The 24,466-nt window shown below is 38.7% G+C and overlaps 1 protein-coding gene across 4 annotated transcripts in view; it reads left to right on the forward strand.

The window, feature by feature from the left end:
* PTCH1 (patched 1) overlaps nucleotides 1-1,601 on the forward strand; it is a 67,523-nt gene extending 65,922 nt beyond the window's left edge. For all 4 annotated transcript variants that reach the window (XR_008974553.1, XM_057426428.1, XM_057426430.1 and 1 more), the window contains one exon: nucleotides 76-1,601. The gene's annotated coding sequence lies outside the window, so the exon portion shown is untranslated. The remainder of the gene's footprint in view (nucleotides 1-75) is intronic.
* Nucleotides 1,602-24,466: the final 22,865 nt, after the last annotated feature.

The following is a 24,466-nucleotide window of genomic DNA, read 5'->3' on the forward strand; positions in this document are numbered from 1 at the left end:
CGGATTAGCTTGATTTGTTTGTTTTTCTTGAACTTTAATGAATATTTGCTTTTCTTTTCTCTTTATTTGTAAAAGGTAATAACTGAAGCAAAGAAGAGGCCAAAGATAGAAAACTCTATTTCCAGAACTGCTTGAATTGAAGAACTGCTTGAAGTTGTAGAAAAGGACATGCTGCATCAGGACAACAGTTCACTGTTACTGTAACCTATTGTATTATTTTGTTAAATATTTCTTTAAGTATTTAAAAGATGTACACATATGTAATATACAAAAGAACAATGTAAAGTAGTATAGTCTGGAGTCATTTGCCTCTGGGCAATAGAATGGGGACAATATTGTGTGCGCTTTGTACTTTTTGTACATTGATCTCTGTGCCACAACTAAGCTTAATCTAGTTCTAAATTCCAGCATAAGTTGCTGCTGCTTAAATATTTTATACTTTACGTGTATAACTCTATGCAAATATTGCTTATGTGATAGGGTTTTTTTTAAGGTACATGTCTCTTTAAAGTATTTTAAGTTTGCGTATCACAACCCTGTGGTAGGATGAGGTGTTACTGCTAACTTTCAAACACGCTATGCATGATAATTTTTAAAATAAGCAGATACGAAGAAAAGCAAGTTAATCTGGGAGGCTTAAATAGATTTAGCTATGTGCAGGTTCTGTTTTGCTGTGTGTATCCATGTGTGCATCTGGAAGTTTGCATGCTTTTGTGTGTATGTTCCTGGTGTACTGTAGTTTCCCTTTACTGTATGGCAACACTTAGTGGGCTTATCAACCCACTGATGCCGATATAAGTCTGGCTTTCCCTGTTAGCAGGCACTAGTGAAAACCATGTTGGTGTTTATGAACATGCACCATAGACTGCCATCATGAAAGGCCCAACTGAAATAGAAAAGAAGACAGGGAGTCAAGGTTGAGGTTGTGGTTCAGTTTCCCACAGACTTAATGACTTGGTTCACATGGCTTTGGTCAAGTCACTTAACTGCCCTGTGCCTCAGTTTCTCATTCTGTAAAATGGGTGTAATTACACTTACCTACCTCCCAGGAATGTTGTGAGGCTTAGTTACTGTTCCTGTAGTGCTTTGATTTTGATTCTTTTCCTTTAATTTTTCTTTGTAAAAGGTGCCAGGTAAGTGCAAACACTATAACCATCCTTGTTCCACTTCCAAAGGTGCTGGATATTGAGAAATGCTGGTTATAGAATTTCAGTGAGCATATGCTTTATTTTGATATCAATACTATTAACTATGCGTGGCATTAGAAGTTGGATAATTGAGTTGTTTGGTGGTGAGAAACAGCTCAGCTGTGTCCTTCCAGCATTGGAAGCAGTACCATTGGTCACCTTACTTTCATGGCAGGAAGGAAGTTAATAGTAAGTGATAAAAAGTAAATGGAAGGATAAAAAAAAAAAATCTATTTTCACTTTATAAATATAAATGGCTTTCTGGATGAGCCCAGGACTGTAATGACACGAAAGGCCTGGGATGTTCTTTTCTCTATAGTTTGTGTTTTCCCATGCTGCAGTGGCACTTTTAATTAAAACAGCTAAACTGGGATCTCTTTGCGAAACTAATTTAGCTTTTTGCATTATTATTTTTTTTTAAACTAAAAGGGGACAGCTGCAGGTGAAGGGTCTGTAAAAAACACCACAATCTGTGTTCCAGCTGGAAACCTTACGAATGGAGAACCTTAATTTAAAAACTAATAGAAGTTTTCATTATCTCTGACTTCCTCTTTCTTCATCTTTATTCTGCTCTTCTCCAAGCTGTTTTTAGAGCAGGCAGATGTTCAGTTACGTATTCAGAGCCAAACAAACACAACCAATATTCTGTTCCTAACCACAGTAATGGTGGGGTTTTGGAGTACAATGCCTGAACAGCAGTGGCCAATTCTTTGGTAGGAAAGTGTTTTTCTCCAGTGGCTTCAGGGAGTCTATCTTTGCCCACAGACCTTGCCAGCGTAACGAATGGGGATAAGTAGAATGCACAAATTTCCATGCCTTTTTTTGCTCACTTGAAAACACTTTGATATGAGGCACTTGTTTACAGATCTCCAATGTGAACACTCGAAGAGCAGGTGGTGAGAGCCTGGTGTCATTCCCGTGATACATAAGCTACTGTTTCAATGCACACTAAGGGTTAATGTCGCAACTGCCTACTGGTCCAGTTCACTGTCTCACCTGGAAACTCTGAATGACAAAAAGACGAGGGGCCCCATTTAGCACTAGCAGCATAGTGACCTCAGATCGTACACACTCTGCCACAAAACTGTATGATGCTAATTGGAAGCTGCCTTTAACCGCCAAGCGCCTGCAGGGCTCCCACTGACACCTCCACCACACCGGGGCTGCCTCACTTCCTCCTCTTCCTCAGGAGCGAAGGGGGCCAGGGTGAGCCGCGGTGTCTCCTGCCTGCCCCTGCCCAAGTTCTCCTGTGTGCTGGTGTGTGAGTGAGCTGTCTGCTGCTTCTCCATAGTCACATTGGGAAGGGGAGAACTCAGTGGCTGGCAGTGTTTGTTTTATTTTGTAACTTTTTTTAATCATGGGTGATATTTATATTTTTGTATCATAAGAATGTTTTCTTACAGTATTTGTCATGCCAGTTTATAACAAACAAGATGCAGGGATTTTATTTCTATTGGAAAACACTATTACAGTTATGTTGTTACTGTTTAATGGATTTTTATTTGTATAGAGTGCTTACTAATGTTAAATAGGAAAGAGTATATAACATTTACATTAAAGACTCGTTGTAGCTTTTTGTGTAAGGAGTTAAAAGGAAAAAAATATCCGAACTGGGTCTCATTGCCTGCCTGTTTTGGTAGGAGTGGGTTTGTGTCATTTCAGTTACAAAGATAAAATTATGCCATATAATTTATTTATATGAAAATTTATTTTTGTAGTGTACATAGTAGTCATCAAGTCTTTTGACAGAAGTATATTTTTAAAGAGTTTATATGTAATGATGATACCATTATGTTTTGGAACACTGCTGAGATACAATTATGGTGCACAATTTTCCTTGTAACCCCCCTGGCAGAAAAGAAAGTGTTTAACAGTGTTAAGAGAGAAAGAGAGTGTGAATAATCATACAATTCTGAACTGTGTTTTAGTTACCGTTTGTGATCTAGCGTGGTTCTCATTTTAAACTTTGAATGGAAATTGTACAAACTCTCTAAATATTAATGTTCAAACACTGATAGAAATTCTAACATGAATAAAAAAAAATATAAGTTACTGGTTGATATGGTTGTTTATAGAATGCTTATGTATTGCTGGTCAGCTGTGCAGGGATGGGCATGCAGTCATTCTGACAAGGAGCATGAATTAGGGGTGTTCTAGTATTGGAGATTTTGGGAGATCCAGATTTGCCAATTTTGGACCAGGATCCAGTGTCTAAACTGTAACATGCTGGGGCTTTTCTGTTGATTCCGTTACCCATGTTATGTCTTGGAGAATAGGATTACCTTTCATTTTTACTCTCACTGAACCATTTTGTGTATGCTTTGAACCCGTGGGTAAAGCAGTTGATGTACAAGTTATTTCTCCTTTGAAGCAGGAGGAAATTCTTTGCCTTTTTCCAGGTCTGTGGTTGCTCCCTAAATTGGATTAATCGTCTGTTTGTCCCACTTTGTGGAACAGAAAATAAACAAACGTGGAGTTCTGAAAACCACAACACTCCATAAGGAGACTCTTAGTCCTTCTGGGAAGTGTGCTTGTGACCTGTGCAAGCCAGCATGCAGGTTCCCATGCACTGCACGAGAAGAAGAAGAGGCTATGGTGGGTGAAAGTTGTAAGTAGCAACATCTGCCTGCAGTCACCTGCATCATAAACCCCAGTGGGATTTGTCCTGTGCAAATACTGTGCTGAGTATTCAGCTAAGTGCCACAGAGCCAGCAATCCTTTCCTTTACCCTTCAACTGCTGGGTGAGGTTTTTTTTCAGAGGTCTTGTAAATTTCTCACAAACAAAAACCCAGACATGTCTTGGGGTAATTTATGATTCCGCCTCTGCTTTTCATGCTCAGAGGAAATACAAATGCAACTTTTTATTTTATGGTTTTGGGAAGTTTCACCAGAAAAAATACAGTGAAAGGACTTGAACTGCAAAACTCCTGCACATGTTTTTGTGTTACTCAGAATACTCTCCTTCGATCCTCAGTACCAGACAGACTTGAGTCAGGTTGCAGGTTTGGCCTTAGCAGGTTACAGCCTGTGGGAACACTGGCCACCGAAGTCTGGCATTAGCTCAACTCATTGGCTTAAAAGGCCTTTTGTGTCCCAGGGAGCAGCTCCATTCACAGGACTGGAAATGATATGAATAAGTCAGTACATTCTGCCAGTCAGAACACAGGATTTTTCTTTATAAATTCCATTTTGCATCAATGATAGCTATTTACCTTACACTGCTTGTCACGTTTTGATTTCCCCTAAATGGCTCTTCTTGTTGTCAGTCTTATTAGCCCCAGGTAAGACCTTACTTCAGTTTTTGTCAGAGATTGGCCATATTTATTCAGGCCTTAAGTAAACATGTGGCCAAATTTTTGTTGGCATAACGCATGTATTTAACAGCTTCAGGAATGCTGCATGCTGCTAAACTGCAGCAGCACTGATGTATGAACAGGTGTTTCATTTTTGTTAATTTTCACTCCCAATGAGCATTCGAGACACTGTTTATATCTGAAAACCACCGTTGCCAAATTGTAATTACTTTTAATGGCTGCTGCAAGTAATGAGAACAATTACTACTTCCCTACTCCATTTAATCATTCTTGTCCTTTTTGTTGCTGACAAGCTGAACCTTACTGCTGGAACAGGATGCATGCCAGGAAACTGCACTACCCAGCCTGAGTGGCTTAAAAAAACACATGTCCAGTTTAACTTTACGTGGTTAATTGCAGCTAATTAAACACAAAAATGAAGCAGTACTGCTGCTTTGACAAAAAAAGTTTAACATATATCCTGGCACATTTGATACTGCAGAAACTATTCTGCTTCTATGGATACTATGTAAGCAAAGGAAACGTCTGCCTCAGACTCTCAGTTGTCTGCAGTGGCACCCAGGCCACTCACCACCCTGCAAGCGCATTTCATAGGAACACTTCCACCCTTCTTGTAACAGCTGTAACTGCATGTGTCACTAGGTTTCTGCTGCTACTGCAGCTGTATGTGCATGCCACTGATGCAGGGTAAGGCTGCAGTGGAGACAACTGTGAGTTAGTGACCGTGGTGTAACTCAGCCTGTTACCACTAAACACAAGGCAACATGCACTTTGGTTTGTTTTGCTGTTCATACCGTCTTCCCAGGCTCTTCCCCAGGCTTAGCTCAAGCTGCCAGTCAGGAGCTGCGGGATCTTTTTTGCTATTGGAATTAGGACCTCACATAAAGGTAAAAGTGGAGATACGCTTTTGCACAATAGAGCACAAAACCCTTGTGGCTTTTCTGGCTGGCCTGTCCATCCCTTGAGCTCTAAGCTTCACAGTGGGGCTGACCTTGCAGGTCCCCATCTGCCTGCAGACACCATAGCCTCATGAAGTCTGCCAGGGAGCCAGGCTGAGAGCCACAGCAGCTGGGAAGGGGGGGTGGGGGGGTGGGCTGGAAGCTGGAGGTTGGAAACCACTTCCCAGGCAAGGGAGGGCTCTGTCTCAGTGGAAGAGGAAGGGCTGGGAATCTGGGGCCAGGCTTCATTTGTGAGTGAGTGAATTAGGTGGGTTTCCCCAACTGTTGAGGGGGAAAGACCACTGAAGTGCTGGAAAAGAGATTTATGGTACAAGTGAGAGACCCTGGGTGCACTGGAAGAAGGAGAGCTCCACCATCTGATTTAGTAGACCCATAATGGTATTGCAAAAATATTTCAGCACCTAGGTAAGACTGATTTTTCTGTTCCAGGTTGTGCCTAGTTTAACAACCCTGGATTTTTTGTTCTGAAGTTTACACTGAGGAATAGAATTCTAGGGAGGAATGTCTGGCTATTGATGTATGGTATACTATTCAAACCCTTCCTTTAAGCCACACTGTGTAACTTGGGCACAGTGACCCACCCTGTGGAAGTGTCCCTCTTCTGTCATTGACTACAAAAATACACAGATTTCTGACCATGGAGGCTCCAGCTCATACTTGAGCTAGATGCTCACATCTGAGGGGGAAAATTAAACCAAAAAAATCACCTTTCCCCCCCCCTCCTCAGATTGTATATCATGATCTAGTCAATGGTACTCTGGGACTTCTTGAATGGATCCATATACTTCAGGAGTCTTTTTGAGCTGCGTCTGAAACAAGAAGCTGTACAAGGAAACCAACAAGCTGAAGGTTTCGTCTGTGGAAGTGACCTGCCTTACGCCTACCTGAGACATGCGACATGCAGAAGAGGTATGCTGGAATATGCCTCCAGGACACTGCCATGTACAGTCTTTCTCTCATTATTGTGATATTTTATAATTGTGTTCTGTTTTGGCCACTCTCTATTAAATTATCACCATTTATTTTCTTTTTTCTACAGATCTTGCAAAACCTTTTCAGCCAAGAAAATTGCTGAAACCTCTATGCAATGACCTACACTGTGCCTTTTATCCCTGTAGAATTGGATCTCTGCAGGGAAAAAGCTTTTTTTTCTTTTTAATTTGTATTTTTATGTTTTCTTACTATAAATATGATTTTACTCAGAGCTACAACACTTGTTCATCTCTTTGCCCTTCCTACTTCTTCGCTCCCCTCCCTTCCAAGCCCTTCTTTGCTTTTGTCCTTGCACATCCTCAGCATGTCATTCAGTATGGCTCATGGTTAGCTGGTGAATGCAGCTATGGCCAGAGATATCAGTGGAGTTGTTCCAAAAAGCCCATTTAAAGAGATGGTGCAGAAGTACAAGATAGTGCACCAGTAAGATAGTACAAATGTGGGTCTTGAAAGGCCTAAGGAATCCCAGAAAATAAATCTAATAACCTCTCAGAATGTGATCCCTGGGAAATTATTATGTGAGTTTATTTTGCTTTATTTTCTTTCTCTCCTTTCTGCAGATGCTTCACAAATGCATAGAATCACAGAATGGTTTGGATTGGAACAGACCGTAGAGATCATCCAGTTCCAACCCCTCTGCTATGGGCAGGGACACCTTGCACAAGCCCTGCACAACCTGGCTTTGAACATTGCCAGGAATGGGGCAGCCACCACTTGTTTTATGATTCAGGTTTTGCATGGGTCTGAAGGTGAATTTCTGAATGCCAAGTCATTTATATCTGAGATTTTTAAAACAGTACTATTACAGAAAACTCAAGTGACATGGGCTCTGTTCATTTGAATAGTTAAGTGCTTTGTTTCACAAGTGCAGTGAGTAGCTAGGACTATTCAAACTGTTGTTTGTAGTTGCAGAAATGGGATGTGATTGCTGCAGCTGATAAAAACACGTAAGAAAGCTTGAGTTTTACTACTAATGATGGTGAGACTTGGTTCAGCCTGATAACATGGGAACGCTGATATTCTGCATGCAACAGTACACACACACACATGCTGTGGTGCTTTGTTAGCTTGAGTTCATAGATGCATGGTGAATGGATGCTGAGATATAGAAAAGCAAAAAAGGCAGTGAACCGTACTGTGGAAAATGAAAGGCAACAGCAGAAAAAGAAATGAGAGGGAGCTGTACCTGAGCCCTTGTGGGGGGACTCACAAAATTTGTTTTAAAGGTGCATTTGAAGTTTGTGTAAAATGACTAGGGGTGTCATTCTGCAGACAAGGGAGGCTTGGCTGAGCCTGGATGCTGAGCATAAGAGCTCAGTGTTCCTACTCATAGGGGAGGTGACAGCTTGCTTTGGGGGATATTTTTTATAGTGTTGATGCTGGCTTTTTGAATGTTCTTCTATGCAATGTGTGTGTGTCTATGTGTGTGTGAGTGTGTATGATGGGAAACATGCAAGTGTGTAGTAAGAACTGTGGTTTCAGTGTGTAGAACTTGCTACTGGCAAGTTATTCTAGCACTGAGTCCAAGATAAATACCAGGTAGGCTTATATTTTTGCATGTGCTTTTTTGTCCTGAAATGTTTCAAAAGTCTTCCAAAATGCAGGAAGTTGCACCTGGGGTTTCACAATCTTCTCGGGGCTGACGTTCCCAGTGCACATAGCTTCATTTTCTCTTTCTGGCCTAATTTTTCTGTTGTTTGGCAAACTCCTGAAGGAAGCTTAAAAGAAGACACTCCAGACAAGTGTTTTTTCCTTGGTCTGGGGGCTGGCTTCACTGACTTCTCCTAACAAATTTTCTTCTGCACTGTCCTGCACACTGTGGCTGTCTCTAGATGTCCTTTCCACACTCATGTTGCTTTGATTAATTTCTTCAGAGTACAAGTAGGATTAAGCAGTCAGAAGGGCACAGACTTACTGGAAATGGTCTTGTTAGCTTCCTTAATGTACATGTAATAGAAGAAAAAGGCTTTGAATTGATGACACTTCACTGTGTCATTTAACATTATTTTCTCTGGCATCAGAGTGCCTTTCCTTTTAAGGTCTTCTTTGCATGGATACTTGGACTAACGCTTAATTTTTTCCCATTGAAATTTTGTGTCAGACCCAGAAGTAGGCTGTGGTCCAGCAGACACTTTTTTCCTGTTCCAGAGAACACACATCCCGCTAATAACCACCATATTATTCCTCACAGGCCACCTAACGGGTTAAGTATGTGAAAAACTAAAGACTCTGGAAGCCCTCGTGAAGAAGCAATGCAGTAGGGGTGCATAGGATGCCATCGCTTATGGAACATCTGGAAGTCTGGCTGTCAAGATGACTTATCCTGGCTTTTCTTGGGGATGTCTGATAAGTGTGTCTCAGTGTGTGTTTTTCAATCCCTGCACTCTGGCAAAAAAGAAATGAAAGAGTGAATGGACTTGGCTAGCCATGAAAGCCAGTTAGAGGGTGGCAGATGGGAAGAAAAGTGCCAGAAAAGGCATTGTCCGGGTATGAATTGTGGACAGCAGCAGCAGTATTCCCTTGAACAGCCATGGGAGCTAGGGAAGAAAGCCCATCTTTGTGTTCAGGCAGTGACAAGGAAGATTTGGGAGGCATTGGAAAGCTGAGGATTTAGCTGGGGAAGGGTAAAAGGGGCTTGAGATGGGAGAGGGTGGTTTAGAAGAAGCAGGACGCTTCTGAAATGAGAGCATGGGCTGGTGGCTTGGAGAGAGCAAGAAGTTGGGATCAGTTTGGGAAATGGTGACTTTCTCAATGCAAATGTCCAGAAAAATGAATGAAATCTACACACCTGAGGAATAAATCTAACTCCTGCATTTTAAAATATTCAAAGTATTTTAAAATACTCATAGAAATTCATGGCAGACCAATGAAATACTACACAAAACAGAAGACATTGCAATTGCAATTAAAATGTAACACAACATCATCAAAACTGTTATTTTTATCACAAGAAATCAGGCCTTGTAAGATACTGATTAAATGCATGCAATAATTATAATCTGCTCAGTCCAAATATTATATTTACGGGTCCTAACTTACAGTAATAATAATAAATAATACACAAGATTAAGTGGTGCCATTGTTTGGAGGCACCACCATCACTGTGGTAAATAATTCACCTGCAGTTCATAGATCTGAGAGTGTTGTGGTTTATCTTCTTCTAAAAGGGCTTCTGTCCGCGCTTTGTCCAGTTTGCTGTCATTTCTTTTATAAATCTCAATGACACAACCCCCCCCCCCCAAGAATATAAGAGGGGCCAGTGTTGCTCTAGATCCTTTTCTTTTAAAATTCTCCTACACTAAAATCACCACCAGAGAAGAATATTTGGGTTTTGGTTTCTTTTTTTTTGCCTGGTTTGGATACAAGCTCTATTTTACAAGATGAAATTCATAAATTTTGGTTTTTTTTATAAAGAAGTATTTAAAAGGCAAATGGGATTTTTTGTCAGTAAGAGTATAACCTTACTAAGAATACCCAGAAAATTAAAGATATTATTTAACTACAGAAATCCTGCTTGTAAATTCTTGTATGTAAATTCTAAATGCTTGCAAATAGATGCACATCTACAGTCAACGAACACTTCTCACTAGTTAGCATCTTGAATATTTGTTTCTCTAAAGCTTTGAGAACAAAATATTCCTTAAAAGCAAGCAGGAAAGAGCCAGACAGAAAGAAGTGACACTGTGGAGCTGTGACAAGTGGATAGGGAATTCCGCTTTCCCACAAGTCCTCTCTGGTCCTGGTTTATCCTGAGGTTTTCTTTGGGATCACAGTATTTTATTTAGGCAACAAAACAGGCCACCAAGTTTTCAAGAGCACTGAGAACTCAGCTATGGTTGGTGAGCTGGACGCTGGCCTTTTGTTCCATCCTAGGAAAGAATTATCAAAGCTTTCTTCTTCTTCTTCTTTTTTTTTTTTTTTTTCTTGGTACACTTTGTTCCAAAGGAATTGGGCTCTGGAAACATTCACTGTTGTAAATCATGGCTTAAATTCAATACTTGTTCATCTGCTCAACTGCTACTCTGTGTTTCAGGCTTTCACCCAGTATTGCATTGTTGGAAGACCAGAGGTAGCTGTATTGTTACTTGACAATATGAAGGAAAACATAATGGATAGTAGTAATTTACAGTAAAATTACAGTAGTAAATTATGAGTGAAATACTGATATTTAAGATTTCTTTAATGTCTGCTTTAAAATTAAATGTGACTATGTATTTACTGTGTGCCATGAGTCCTTTCCCATTCTTTTATGATTATATCTTACAATAACTGACAAAAATCAAACCCTTTCATCTACCAGAGACATTCCATAATTATACTATTGTAATTAGATTGGTTATCTTACTGCACTCAGAGATTAACTCATTATCATTACATTTTTGTAAACGTCATATTGCTTGTTTAATACAAACAGATTTTGAGTAGTCCTCTAAGTCAAAGATCAATAAATGGACCAGTAGTGTCATCTTTTAGACTAATAGCAAAGATGAATGACTACTAGATCCATTCAACTAAACCTGATTTAAGCTCTCTTCCATATCTTTATCAGGGTTTTAATTCTCTTGTGCTTTTCCTTGGCAAGAAAATCCCATGTTTATTAGATTAGAAGAAGGCACTGAGGAAGGATTTTTCTGTAACTAGTTGAGATTATACGATCTGAAGTCAATGTGGAATGCTGATAGCAGCGTTTACAGTAATGCAAAGTCTTTAGACCATGTAGTCTGGTCAGGTATCTGCTTTCGAGCTTTGTATGTGTATCAAAGCATGCTGTTGAAAAAGGGCATTCACTGGGTCAGCAGAAACATAGCTACAATACTGGTCCTTCTTCCCACACCTTCTCATAAAAATGGTAAGTCTAGATACATGCTCATTTAAGCAGTTTATTGTCATATCCAGGGGACAATGATGTACAGTGCTCCAGAGCATATGAAATTTGAAACTGCATGCTGTTCGCATGCTGCTGACAGATTTTGCCTCTATGAAACGTACAATGCCACTACATATAACAATTCATACACATTCAAGGAGACTATGCAAAAGCACCACTCTTAGGTTCTCTCTAGTATCTCAAAGTACATGAGATCAAATAGACAGATTTGAGAAAGACCCTGAGAATAAATAAAAGTGTATCTGAAATCCTAGTACATCCTAGTACAGAGGATGTGCTGCTTTCCCCATGAAATGCTGACTATAGTATGTGTATACTACATTCAGTAACTTATCTTTCTAGTAGGCGTGCATCCAAATTGTTATTCTGGGCATCGTTGTTAGTGGTTCTGGCACTGCAGTAAAACCTAGGAACTTCAGACCTAGATTAGTTTAATCCTTCGTGGAATCTAACCACACAATCATGAACATCTGCTGTTTTGATTGGCTTGAGTTCAGAATTGCGAACTGAATTCAGTGGACTTCTGAAAGTTGCTGCAGTGGCTGAATCTCTTTTATCAAAATACAGATATTGGTGTTTGTTTCCGTTTCCCAGCATTCTGTTTTGGATCTCCATATTGCTCATACATGTTCACCTATGTTGGATTTTTTACTTGCATTTGCCCTGACTTCCCACTTCTGTCCACATAAAATACTGAGATGCTTGAGTTTGGTCTTCTAAACCAGTGTCAGGTAATGCAGAAATAATAAATTGTAAGGTGTAGTGCTGCAAGGTTTCCTTTTATTTTGATGCAACCTATTCAGTTCAGGAAAAATGCACTTTCTACACAGCTGAGTGACACAGAGGCATCCTCACAAGCAAAGAAGCCTGCCTAAAGGCTGATGAATATGAAGAAGTGTGAATTCTTGGAATACCCCAGTGAAAACAAAAGTAATGTCAAAGGTGGTGGTTGTTTTTTCTTTTTTTTTTTTCAAGTGTTTGTCCACAGGAAGATAAGCTGCAGTTTAAAATGTAAAGGCATTTAAATCTTTTGCCAGTATACCCCTGGAAAGTCTGATACGGATTTCAGGATTGAAGCTATCCATTTGGTGAGAAATTTTTGCTCAGAGCATGTGCAATACGTTGGACGATCAGATACTGCTAAACTCGGGTATATATCTGGGGTGCTAAACTGTGTTTTGTAATGGTGGTTTTATTATTAATTGTCTGGTTGAGAGACTTAAACCATTTGGTGCTGGGACGAATTGGAATCCTTTAAGTAAATAGTTTAGTCTTGGCATCCTTTCACTGTAACTGCTGCAACTTATCCAGTTAATGTAGGAGGGGTGGATGTTTCATCTCGAAAGCACATTTAGAAGGACAAAATTTGATTTTACACACACTGTCTCTTACACTAAAAGCACAGATTTTCAAACACTGCATAGAAGTCCATAATTCATGCCCAGCCATAGGCAGCATTTACAGCTATTTCAGCGTAAACTGGGAAAGAACTCTTTTTTTTTTTTTTTTTTGGTTGGAGAAACCAGCATTGAATTCAGGTTTGGAGTCTGACTTCACGGACTGCACTCAACTATTGCATCAGAAGTTGGTGGTTGAGAGGGGAAGTCTGTATTTGAACAGATAGTACAGTCATGGGATATAAGCATACTCCTACATACATAATACTACATTACAATTAAAAATACTTAAGCTTCAATCCTGCAAATATTTACTAAGTGCTTAGCTCTCAGAGGACTTCTAAGTCTGTAAAATTAAGCAGATGTGTAACTGTTTGCAGGATTTGTGCCTTAGGACTTGCTCTATAACCTACCACACTCAATGGAGGCTGGGTTTGGGATATTTAGAAACCTTAAGGTAACATATATGCACATTATTGAGGTGTTGAAACATTTTTGAAAGGAAAATAGAAGAAATCCATAGGCTAGTGGAAATAATCTTAAAATAGGATGGAACAGCTCTCGGGCTGTGTATAGGCATAAGGAAAGCAAGCAGATAGCTACATGAGTATTTTAGCAGAAGTGATATTAGATTTTGTAGTGCAACAGAATTTTGACAGGATTGCTGGAATCATCTTCTGCTCTACAGCTCTGAGTACTTTAAGAAAATAATTGCTTTCACTGCTGAAACATAGTTTGCCTGGCAGGATCACTGGCCTTAGAAATTTTTTCATTTATTGGTAGTGATTCTAGCAAGCAGCTGAGAGGGATGTGTTGATACTTACCTTCCTCTTATTGAAAGTGGTGAAGTCTAACCCCAAAGGCCTGCCACCTCCCCCTAAAGTTAATCACCCAGGGAGTTAAAATCTGGTAAAAGGAAAATCTGTCTTTGACAAGGGTGGAACTGGTTTTATGCACCCGTCAAGCTCAGAAGCTCCAGGTAAGTCACTTGACTTTCAGTGTGAAAATCAATACTGAGATAAAAGACTAAGATATTATAGAAGTGGCAGCATGAGAGGCTGCAGCTTTATCTGTACTGGGGCTTATTTATTATGTTATCACAGTACATACATATGAAACAGTAAAAAATTATGTTTTCTACTAAAATTCCAGAATTTCTTTTTTAACTCCAGTAGCAATGGCAATATATAGATGACAATCCTTTTACTGTGTTTTGGTTTTGTTTTTGAAATCAGAATATTACAAAAATATAAAGCCATGTGTGGATGGCTGTTCTGAAAGATAACTGATCTATTAGACATATAAGTTTCAAGATTTATTCAGTGGTTTGTAGAGCTTAAATCAATTCCTCTTTTATTCCAATCTATGCCCATCACCACTTATGAGAAGGAATACTTCCACCGAATGCTCTTTTACTATGCTAGCAAATTGATTCCAAATGTATTTTCTTGAATTCTTCTTTTGCTACTACACTGTCTCCCCAGAAGATGTTTAATTGGAATTATTTATTATTTATAGGCTCTTGCTAAAGCCTATAAAATCCTGACTGTGATAAATTTTCATTTTGGCCTGTTGGCCAGCTAGTAGTCTGGATGATCATGTCATTGTGCAAACATGCTATATAATGAGGAGAAGAAGATGGAGTACTTACTTCTTGTTGAATGCACACACATTTCAGGGGTTTTGTTCCTTTCCCCAGTAGGCAATCAGATCTGAAATGAGAGAGAAACTGATCTGAAAGTTGTTGGAGTGCTTTCCTTCCATTTTTCATAAGTCTAATTAAAACTGTATGACTGCAATGCTGAGAGGTGACTCAAGTAATTGGCTGGTTAATGTTAAGAAGGTGTAAATTCTCCAGAAAAACCCTATGCATACCAACTGAAAATGCAACCCATGAAATAAATCCATCTGCCTACATTTGTTTTAACAGTAATACTGACCTTAGAGCAAGGTATTTCCGAAGGATTTTTAATGACCAGCTGGAGTTAATAGCCTCTGGCTGTACCTCAGGCTTTAAACTCTGCCTAGCCACCCATTAATTCCTAGGAAATGCTCTGTTCCTTGACTGTTACTGCTTAACGGCATGACAACCCAGACTGTAAACAGCTGTTAGTAGGGAAAATATTATTGTTAAATGCACATAGTACCTTCCTTCAGAAAAAACTCAAAAATATTTACAAGCCAAGGGTTCTGGGGAAAAAAAAAAGAGTAAACAAAGATGATTTTTGTTGCTGGGAAAATAGCCTATTTCATAACAGACAGGGCTAACAAGATGCCCATTCTCAGTGTGTCTCTGAGAAATTAGACACCCTTGGGGTTTTCTCATTGTCCACTGCTGGTGGATATAAGCTAGAGAAGCATTTGCATTATCCTCTGCTAACCCTGTCAAAAGTCAGCAAATGTCTGCCACCAGAGCTCCAACATGTAAAAAAAAAAAAAAAAAAAGAAAAAAAAGAAAAAGCTTATATAGGTAATTTGTGATTAAGACTTACTGTATAGGTACAACATCTAGGGCAGTATAGCCTTATCCGTGATGGCTGCATGCTACAAGGGAATTAGGAGGAGAACACTTGGTTACTGAAAGGGCAAACCAGACAAAAGAAGTCTTTATTTCTACCATGTCTTCAAGATTCATTCACAGAGACATTAGTAACCAGAAGGATGAGGACACAGACCCAGTGACTGACAAACCAGAGGAATCACACAGCTGAAAGCCAACTTTTCTAACTTACTCTGCGCCACTGGTATGCTCAGAAAGGGCAGCATTCAGGCCACCATTTCTCACTCAACCAGAATCATTAGCAAGGTGCTGAGGAAGTTAGCCCTGATGCTGTGAAACTGTGTAAGCTTGTGTTTAGCAGCATGCACACCAGTTGCACTGTCACTTGCCAAAATACTGTGCCTAACCTTAAGCACAGGACCAAAGGCTTTGCCAGGCTATCGGCAAAGCCTGTACAGAAGGGTTTGTTAGACATGCAGCCGCACTGTACAGAAACACAAGGTTTCTGGAGCCTGAAATGAACTCAGCAAGCCACTGTTAAATTTGCCTGTCTAAAAATTCTGGATGAGAGGAGACTGATACTGCTGATTTGTAAAAGCGCTAAATATACTATAATATATTACTTTTGGCACGTGTTGATTAAGGAATTTTATCATGTGAATATGAATGAAAACTGATGATGAGCATAAAGCTACTAGACATTTCACAACCTCAGATCCACAGATGTCAGAGAAAATAGTGTTATTCTGATACAGAATATTACACAGGAGTGATTTTTTTTTTTAATATTATACCATTATTTGTAACTGGTTCGCTGTAACTTTTCTAGATCTAACATGGTTACAAGTTCTCTGAACATGCACAAATAGATTTCACTACAATTTTAAAGAGTGCTGTTGAAGCTAGCAAAATGACATTTTAAAACCTCTTTTTTAGTAGTTGCAGATTTTCTTAAAACAGACCTCTTGCTTTTTTCCCCCTGCTGTTTTTTTTTAATTGGACTTTCTTTATTCCATGACAAATGGGTATCACACTATTATCCAGTTACAGATCAGTCTTCACATGTAACTCCCATTCCCATTAATGCACTGGCACAACTTAGACCAGCATTTAATCATGTTCCATTTCTGATTCTCTCGGAGCTACAGAGCCACCATCACTGAACAGAGTGCCTGACAAAGTGTGAATCATCAAGATGTCAGCAGCAGCACAAGGACAGCTCTGACAACAGACACACAGGTCTTGCTGGTGGAGTTTTTCCTCCACCCTTGTTACAGCTTGAGAAAAATTCCAGACGGGGGTCAAGCTCCCAGACTCCTCAGTCTTTTGGCCATCTGTTCCCATCAACAGCTTGTCTCTCACCCTGTGGCATGGGGAAGGGCTTCTGGGAGATGGCAAGTAATGCTGCAGACCCTACGTAGGTTTTCAATATTGAGGAAGTTGGAACCACTGAAGGTAGATAATGTCTCCTTAACTAACCTAGTTACTTTTTTGCAGCATTTCACGTGCTGTAATGTACACCTACATATTAGTGTGTTAAAGGATATTTCACTGCTGTATTCTGTATGTCTCCAGTAAATTCACTCACTGGGAAACTACTTCAAAGCCTTTTTGCATTCTAGATGCTTTCCCAGTGATAATTTTTTTACTCAGTTAATGTAGGTACTGATGCTTTAATTTCTTTTTTTGTTGTTGTTGTTATCTTTTCTTTTAATTATAGTCTTGCAGTATTTAGTTAAAGCACGGAAAAGGCAAAGGTTGGTGACTTCCTAGAAATCACAAAGCCAATTATGAAGGCTCTGAGGAACTAGGCTTTTTGACTTCTATCATCTGGATGTCTTTTTATTTCTACAATAATTATTAAACTTACTTTTTGCATCATGCTCTTTAATCCTTATTCCTAGAGCTTTTTACAATGTCAATATCATTTTTCTCATTTCCAGATGGGGAAAAATTGCCACTTGGAAGAATGAAATTAAATGCTGTCAGCCACCCAGAAGATTCATTGCTCATCCAGTACACTCTTCACAAAATTCATTGCCTACGAGGTGCATTTTGAATATCATTTTACTGCCTATGATATGCTTGTACAAGCACATGGCACTGTGACTTCAACGAGGGAGAAACATTTCTGTATGGGATAGAAATGGATGCTCAGGTGAGGTCAGGCTGGACACACTTTACTTTCAGGCACAGGTGGAGTTCAGGGCACAATCTCTGTTCTCTTACAGTCAATTACCACTTGTTTCTTGAGACTCTTTCAAATGTCATTTCCTATTTGGTCAGCTTGTACAATCCAATCATCCGAAGTGAGAGCTTAGTTATTGAGAAATTTTTAGGACTTGATATTTGGGGGGGATCAAGGATAGCCAGTATTTCTGAACGTTTACACTTTTAGATTTGAAACATTAATTATTCTCTGTTCTCATTTGTTTGAACTGAAGGTTAGGAGCAAAGAAATTACCTTAGTGTATCAGGCCACTGGTATAGCAAGCTGGGTTAACTGATTGCGGCAGTAGTCCATAGATACACAACTCTGTGCTGTTATTCATGGATGCAGAATCACTTACAGTAGCTTTATTGCTCACTGCAGATTCTGTGGTTTTATGCCAGCTCAGTAAGTGAAAGGCTCCCTCATACATTCCTGCCCTCACAGCTGGGCAGACTGACACAGAACTAAGGAATGTCTGAAGGGACACATCAAAGGTTAATAATGCACAATTTCTTTACTTGATGCTTTGTCCAGACCAGTGAATTTCAGATGAGAATATAAAAGGCAAGAAGGTTGCTTGCACTTATTTTCAGGTCACTAGGAGCTCCACATGGTAGCTCCCAGCAGGGAGTAGATTCAGTTTTGTATTCTTATTTGATAGCAGAACCTCTAATGACATTGTAGCTGCCCTCAGAGTTACTTTATGAAATGAATATGAAATGAAAGAAGTACGAAAATGTAAGGAAATGCAGAGTTATATTCTAAGTTTGAGCTAAAGCTCTTGAGCAAGCTTCCAGAAACACCGAGAAAAAAACAAGGGGTATGACATTGTGGGTACAAGGCAGGAAACTATTTCCAAAATTAATAAAATCTTCTACAGAGCAACAAATGCTATGCCTTAAACTTATGATTACTGCAAAAACACTCTTATGGGATTTTGGGCTCTTACTGTGTTTCTTAATACGTTTAGATGTATGTGTGATCTTAATTGTATAACTTGGCATTGTGATTCTCACATTTAGGTTAATTTAACACAGTTTGAGTTGATTTTATTTATTTATAATTTACAGATACATAGTCTCAATCTTATCTCCATCATAATACAAATTTTGTCTTTGATATTTTAATATGCATCATGTATTTGCATAATGCATCTTTCATTTACAGAGGCATATGAAACGGTGCCTTTAAACCAGGCTTTACATGGTCAGTACAAAGTTGTATAAAGCACTTTTGAACTGTGTGTTATATATGCATGTAAATGATTATCAGTTATGACTCAGATTCACCATATTAAATTATAGACCATTTAAATATCTAATGTAAATACTCAGTTAACGCAGCACGGAAATTAAGGGAAAAAAAGAACACTGTTTTAATGAGAGAATGATGGAAAACAAAATGATATTTTGTCTGGGATGTGACAAGGAAGGGACTAAATCTGACAATAGACAAGGTTAAAGAAAGGTTAATACCAATAAAGGAAGAAGGATTGCTAAAACAACTGAAAGACTTATGAAAGAGTGCATTCCACAGATTTGCAACTATGAGTATTGCAGGCAAAGAAGTGTGGATGACAAACTGTTTAAAGAAGCAGTAAAGGCACTGGAATATTGGAGTTATATTTCCTTTGGGAGGTCAAAGAAGCACCAGATTGTAGTGTCGAACAAACTAAGTGAAAGAACGAGAAATATGAGGGTTTAGGTTAACATGGTGGCGAAGTTGGACACTTGCAAATTGCAGTTCTTGTTTTGCGCCACAGAGCTGTATTTTTTCAGCCTTGCTTTGGTTAACACTGGAATGACTCATTCTGCAGACTTGCTATATACTATTTCGGTAGCTACTTTAATACTCAGTAAGTGGAGACCTTTTCCATTTTGAAGGGAATCCCTACTTAGGGACTTTTTGGTGAGGCGAGGATCTCTAACACTAGAAAAATACAGAATTTGCAAAGGCATGAAGGCCAAAGTAGCAGATTTGCCTATCTTACTGTGAACAGAGGATCATATACAACATGCAGCAAACATTAGTATCTTCTCACTGTCTCTCCATCCAGACAACTTTTCCTGTGTTCTATAGCCTTTTATTTTTTTCCTATTATGAACCATAGGAGTCAGCATTAAGAACACTATGGTTAGTAGGTGGAAATTCATTATTTGACTAAATATTGATCTTCATTTCCTCATTTTTCATCTGATATATAGGAATTATGTTCACACTTCGGTTTTGTTTGGCTTTGATGGAGACATATGCTTGGGAAATCTTATAGATGAAAAGGCAGTCTCATGTTTCAAATAAAACTATGTCAGTTTGGCAACTATGTTTCCATTTTTAATAAAAGCATTTCATTCAGATGATAAAAGGCAGTTATAAAAGATGTCTTCTCCATGGACAGTGACCCAGTTTTACTGCATTTTTAGTACAGCGAGATGCTATAAGGCAACATTCTGGTTTTACATTAGCTTATTACTTGTATCATGCTGTGGGAAGTTGAAGCATACCTTTTGTGTGTGTGAATTTTGTTTTTTGTTTTATTCCAAAATTTTTATGGAGTAAGAACTTATAAACTGTTTTACTTGCAACATTTTACAATGTTGTGGGCTTGTTTGAAATTGCAGTTTCAAGTACTGATCAGCTTTCTCATACTTTTAAAATGTGAACAGAAAGGAATTTATTGAGATCTAATTTCTTAATCTGAAAATCTCATTTGTAATAATCAAGTTTGCAAAGGAAAAAAATTGTGTATGATGTCTTTGAGTTCACTGATGTACTTTAAATTATGATGGTAACTTCATTTTCTCACATTTAGTGCTTCATAACTTCACACAAGTTTCAATAATGATGTAAGTCATGAAAGAATATAAAGTTTTGTAGCTGCATTCTGATTCTCAACAGGCAGTTTCCTACACATCCAAACCTCTGTAAATTGATTTAAGCATAATCTTTATCAAATTTTGTTGCTTTGTTATTTGGGCTCTTACTTGATGCCAGTAAAAATCAGCATTTTCCTTTTTATTATCTTAAATTTTGCTAAAAACTTCATGTTCTAGAATGTGTAAATACTCTTCTAGTTAAGAAGAGTATTTTATATAAAGCAAGAAGGAATATAATCACACTCATGAAACTGAAACTCTAAAGTATTTGGTATTGTTAACAGCTGTCAATAACAGAAAAGGTCAAGGCAAAGTCATTAACTTTCTGTTCCATAGCAGGTATCTTATGCTCCTTCTGAATATGCCATAGAAGCTTTTTGGAGTATCAACAGGGAATACCATAGGAATGAGTAAGCTCTCTGTTCCCATTCACTGTGCTTAGCTCCTGCAGACCAAGCCTTGGAAATGCTCTGCACTATTTATCAAATGTTCAATCACCACTCAACAGCAGCAGGACCTCATGGAAGATTCTTGTATCTTTGCTGTCTCAGTGTCTTGGGAATCATTGACTTCACTCACGTTTTTTCTGTAACACCTGCTGAGAGTGCAGGCAGGTACAGGAGGAAGTTTATAAATTGCAGACAGAAACATAATCACCAAGCTAAATACTTCAGCTTCTCTAATAATGAACATATTGGAAAGATATGCAGTAAGACAAATTATGAAAATCTTACGTCTTCTGTCAAGATTAGCTAATTGGTTGATATATGGTATAATTTCCCAATTTTATCCTTGTGAAGATATGGTTTATACAAGACTGAGAAATACTAAGGGCAAAGCTTTAATAGATACTAGGAGAACTCCTAAGGTCTGGTTTAAGGAACATTAAGTACCATTGGCAAATTCAGTGTCAATTTTTCAGAACCCCGCAGAAGCTTCCCAGCTACCGACCTGATAGTATTTGCATTAATAAGAAACCAGACATGCTCATCTGTCACTTGGGACACAGAACATAGCAAATGTTCCTGCCCTTCTTAGGAGCAAGAACATCTCTCCAGGATTTCAATTCAAAAGGAACAACAAATGAATCAGCAACCAAAATGAGAGGAAAAATTATGCCAGTGTCAACATAAAGACTCTGTGACACACTGTTTACAAAAAAACATCAACCAGATCTGCAGACCCTCACGCCTGCAAGAAGCTACTCCCTTTCTCCTTACTGAAGACAGTACTTTGTTTCTTTCACAGAACAGTACAGAAAACACAGGCAATGCTGGGACATGAAATTATGCTGGAAAGTGAGTGGAAGATATGGGAGAGAACAAACATCTGGAACTCCAGGATGTTAGTATGCCTAGATATTACGCTGCCACCCAAAATACAGTATTTAGTGGGGAATTTCTGAAGATATAATCAGCACCTTCAAGTGACACTTCTGCCTATTCAGAAATCCTCTAATATGGCTAACGAACAGCAGTAAACTGAAATGTATTGGTGGCTTGTTACACACTGTAGTCTTCACTGGAAGGACAGGAAACCTCTTGATTATTACTGCTGCTTTGCTTGCCACTCCAATAGTTGGGCATTTCGAATTTCATCCATGAATGACAACAATATGTACACAATAGCTACATTACCTCTTTGTTGTGCTGTAGTGAACATTTCAAACTAGCCATTGACCTATATGAAGGTGCATATCCTGTTTACTTCAGTTTATGGGTCTGAGAGCATTTTGCTTCGTAATGTGCATTTGTTTGTTTAAGCAGAATCTCCTTAAAGCAGTGTTGCTTAAAGCAGCATGAGCTTTTTAGCTGATCACTATAATGTGCATAAAATTTATTACATATATGGTGGTCATGTGCACCTTTGTGTGCCTCACCTGCAGTTTAGCCCATCAATCTATCTCCTCCAGTATTTATTCTAACATTCCAAACCTCTGAGTAGCTTCAAACAGCTGGGACTTTTTTTTTTTTTTCTCCAAAAAACCTGTCAAAAATACATTGCCTTCTTTTTCCCCCAGTGAGGGATTTTTTCCTACCAAGTTAATACTGGCCAAAAGACAAAATGGAGATATTTTGACCTGTAGTATCTGCTGTGTCTCATCAAAGCGCAAAGCTTAACAAGGGCTTTTGCAGCACACACTACGGAAGATGAGATTGCTAGGTTTCTCAGTGAGAAGCCAGCAATTCTTCAGTATTTGGAAGACCTTTTCTTCAATATTCAGGTTTTGAAGTCATGGCATTCTTATCTTCAGGAGTACTGTTTCTGGTGACTTTTAACAGTTTCAAATGAAAACTTTGGAAGTTTCAAAGATTTACTATTAGTAATTCTCTCAGACTAGGCAGCTGGATTAGCTCTGCTTGTAATCGTACCTTCCATTAAAGATCAAGGCTACAAAAAATAGTCTTAGTAACATTTTTTTAACACTCAAATGTTTTGCGTTTATTAAATGTAGGAGAGTGACAAACTGCATACATAATGTCTGAAGTAACATAACGTCTATGATTTGTATTGGCATTCACTTAATTTGTACTACCTAATTCATTATTCATATCGTTGCCACTTCTTTTGTGAATATTTAAAATGAGGGTCATTTGAAGGTAATTCTAGCAAGTGTTCATTCCACCCACTGGAGCTTATGCATATTAATAATTTGCTTTCATCTTTGCATTATATTTATTCCTATTTTTAGACAACTGTCTACTATATCCTTTCTCAAGACTTTCTTAAATGCCTTTGTGTGTGTGTGTGGTGTTGTTGAATTTAATTCCTGGGTTTATTTTTCACAGTTTCTGGTACATTATAATGATCTTTGGCCATATATCTGAGTGTGCATGAGAACTGGGAAATGGCTTCTTGCATAGGAAGAAGAAAACTGGTATAACCGTCAAGCTGATTAACAAACGCAGCTTTTTGCTACTGTGTGACTATGGGATAGAAATAGATATTGGACAACAATGGAATATGTTCAGTCAGAAACATAATGTTATCAAACTTCTTCCATTCAAGCTTCTTCCACTGTACCAGAACAGTTACAAATTTCAGCAATGAAATAGTTAATAATGCTGACATCTAAGGAAGTGTTAACTCAATTGATGGTAGAAAACAGATATAAATCCTCCCCTGTTTTCATTTGACAAGAAAGAGAAGGAGTAGAATGATTAAAGACTTGCATGAGTTATGAACTGGACTCACAGGGCAAATACGGACATTACACCCAAAGCTCTGAGCTGCACTCTGCAGATGTCCTAGATGTGTGGGAAACATCCCTGCCAGTTTGTCTTGATGAGTTGCCTAATGAGCAATTGCTGTTTCCCAAGAAAGTGCTTTGAAACTTCCACAGACAAGCCTTTAATTCACCAGGTGCTGATGATCTGATAGGATGAAATGAAAAAAATACCAGCTGCGCCAAACCCAAATGTTAAGCATTCATGCATGGGGATTTCACTGTGTGGGTAGGCTGAATTTGCCTTTGTACTGAAGGGGATTTTGTCTCATTTTAGGGAAAATTGAATGCAGTGGTTATTAGAAAAGGCAACATGTCACAAAACATGAACAGAAGAATATGAAAGCTCAACGAGAGTAAGCAGTTTGGACAGCAGCTGAACTGGGTAAATTGTGAAAACAAAACCAGCAACTTCAGCTTTAGCAATAGTGGTAGTCCTATATTCATGAAGAATACAAATCTTGAACACAAATGTAATACAAACTAGCCTGTAACTAGACTGTAACTAGTCTGTAACTAGACTAATGATATCAGTGGGATTTAGTTTAAAATCCATCTGAAAAGATAAATTTCGACCCAAGTTCGAGATAGCATTTTCTTTCATTGGCTTTATTCTTTCAAATAATTTACTTTGTTTCTCTTCAGGTAGAATGTCAATGAGTGCCTCACTATCCAGATTCTTCACGGAGGAAATAAGGGCACAGTGGTGTAAGCATACGCATGTGGGAAGAAAAAGATGCCAGAAAAGAAAACAATTTTAAGAGCTGGGGGCTTCTCAAAAAGACAGGTGGAAATATTGTAGCAGTTTATCACCATCTCTTCATGGCAACTAGTGGATGTGGAGGGAAAACCAGCCCGGGGTGGAAAAAAAACACTATGGTGAATAGCAGCTGAAGATGAGCGGAAGAGGAAGCAT

The sequence above is a fragment of the Pezoporus wallicus genome, unplaced genomic scaffold (assembly GCF_028554395.1).
Source record: "Pezoporus wallicus isolate ANWC-B61680 ecotype Strahan unplaced genomic scaffold, APGP_CSIRO_Pwel_v1 contig_7162, whole genome shotgun sequence".
Taxonomy (NCBI): domain Eukaryota; kingdom Metazoa; phylum Chordata; class Aves; order Psittaciformes; family Psittacidae; genus Pezoporus; species Pezoporus wallicus.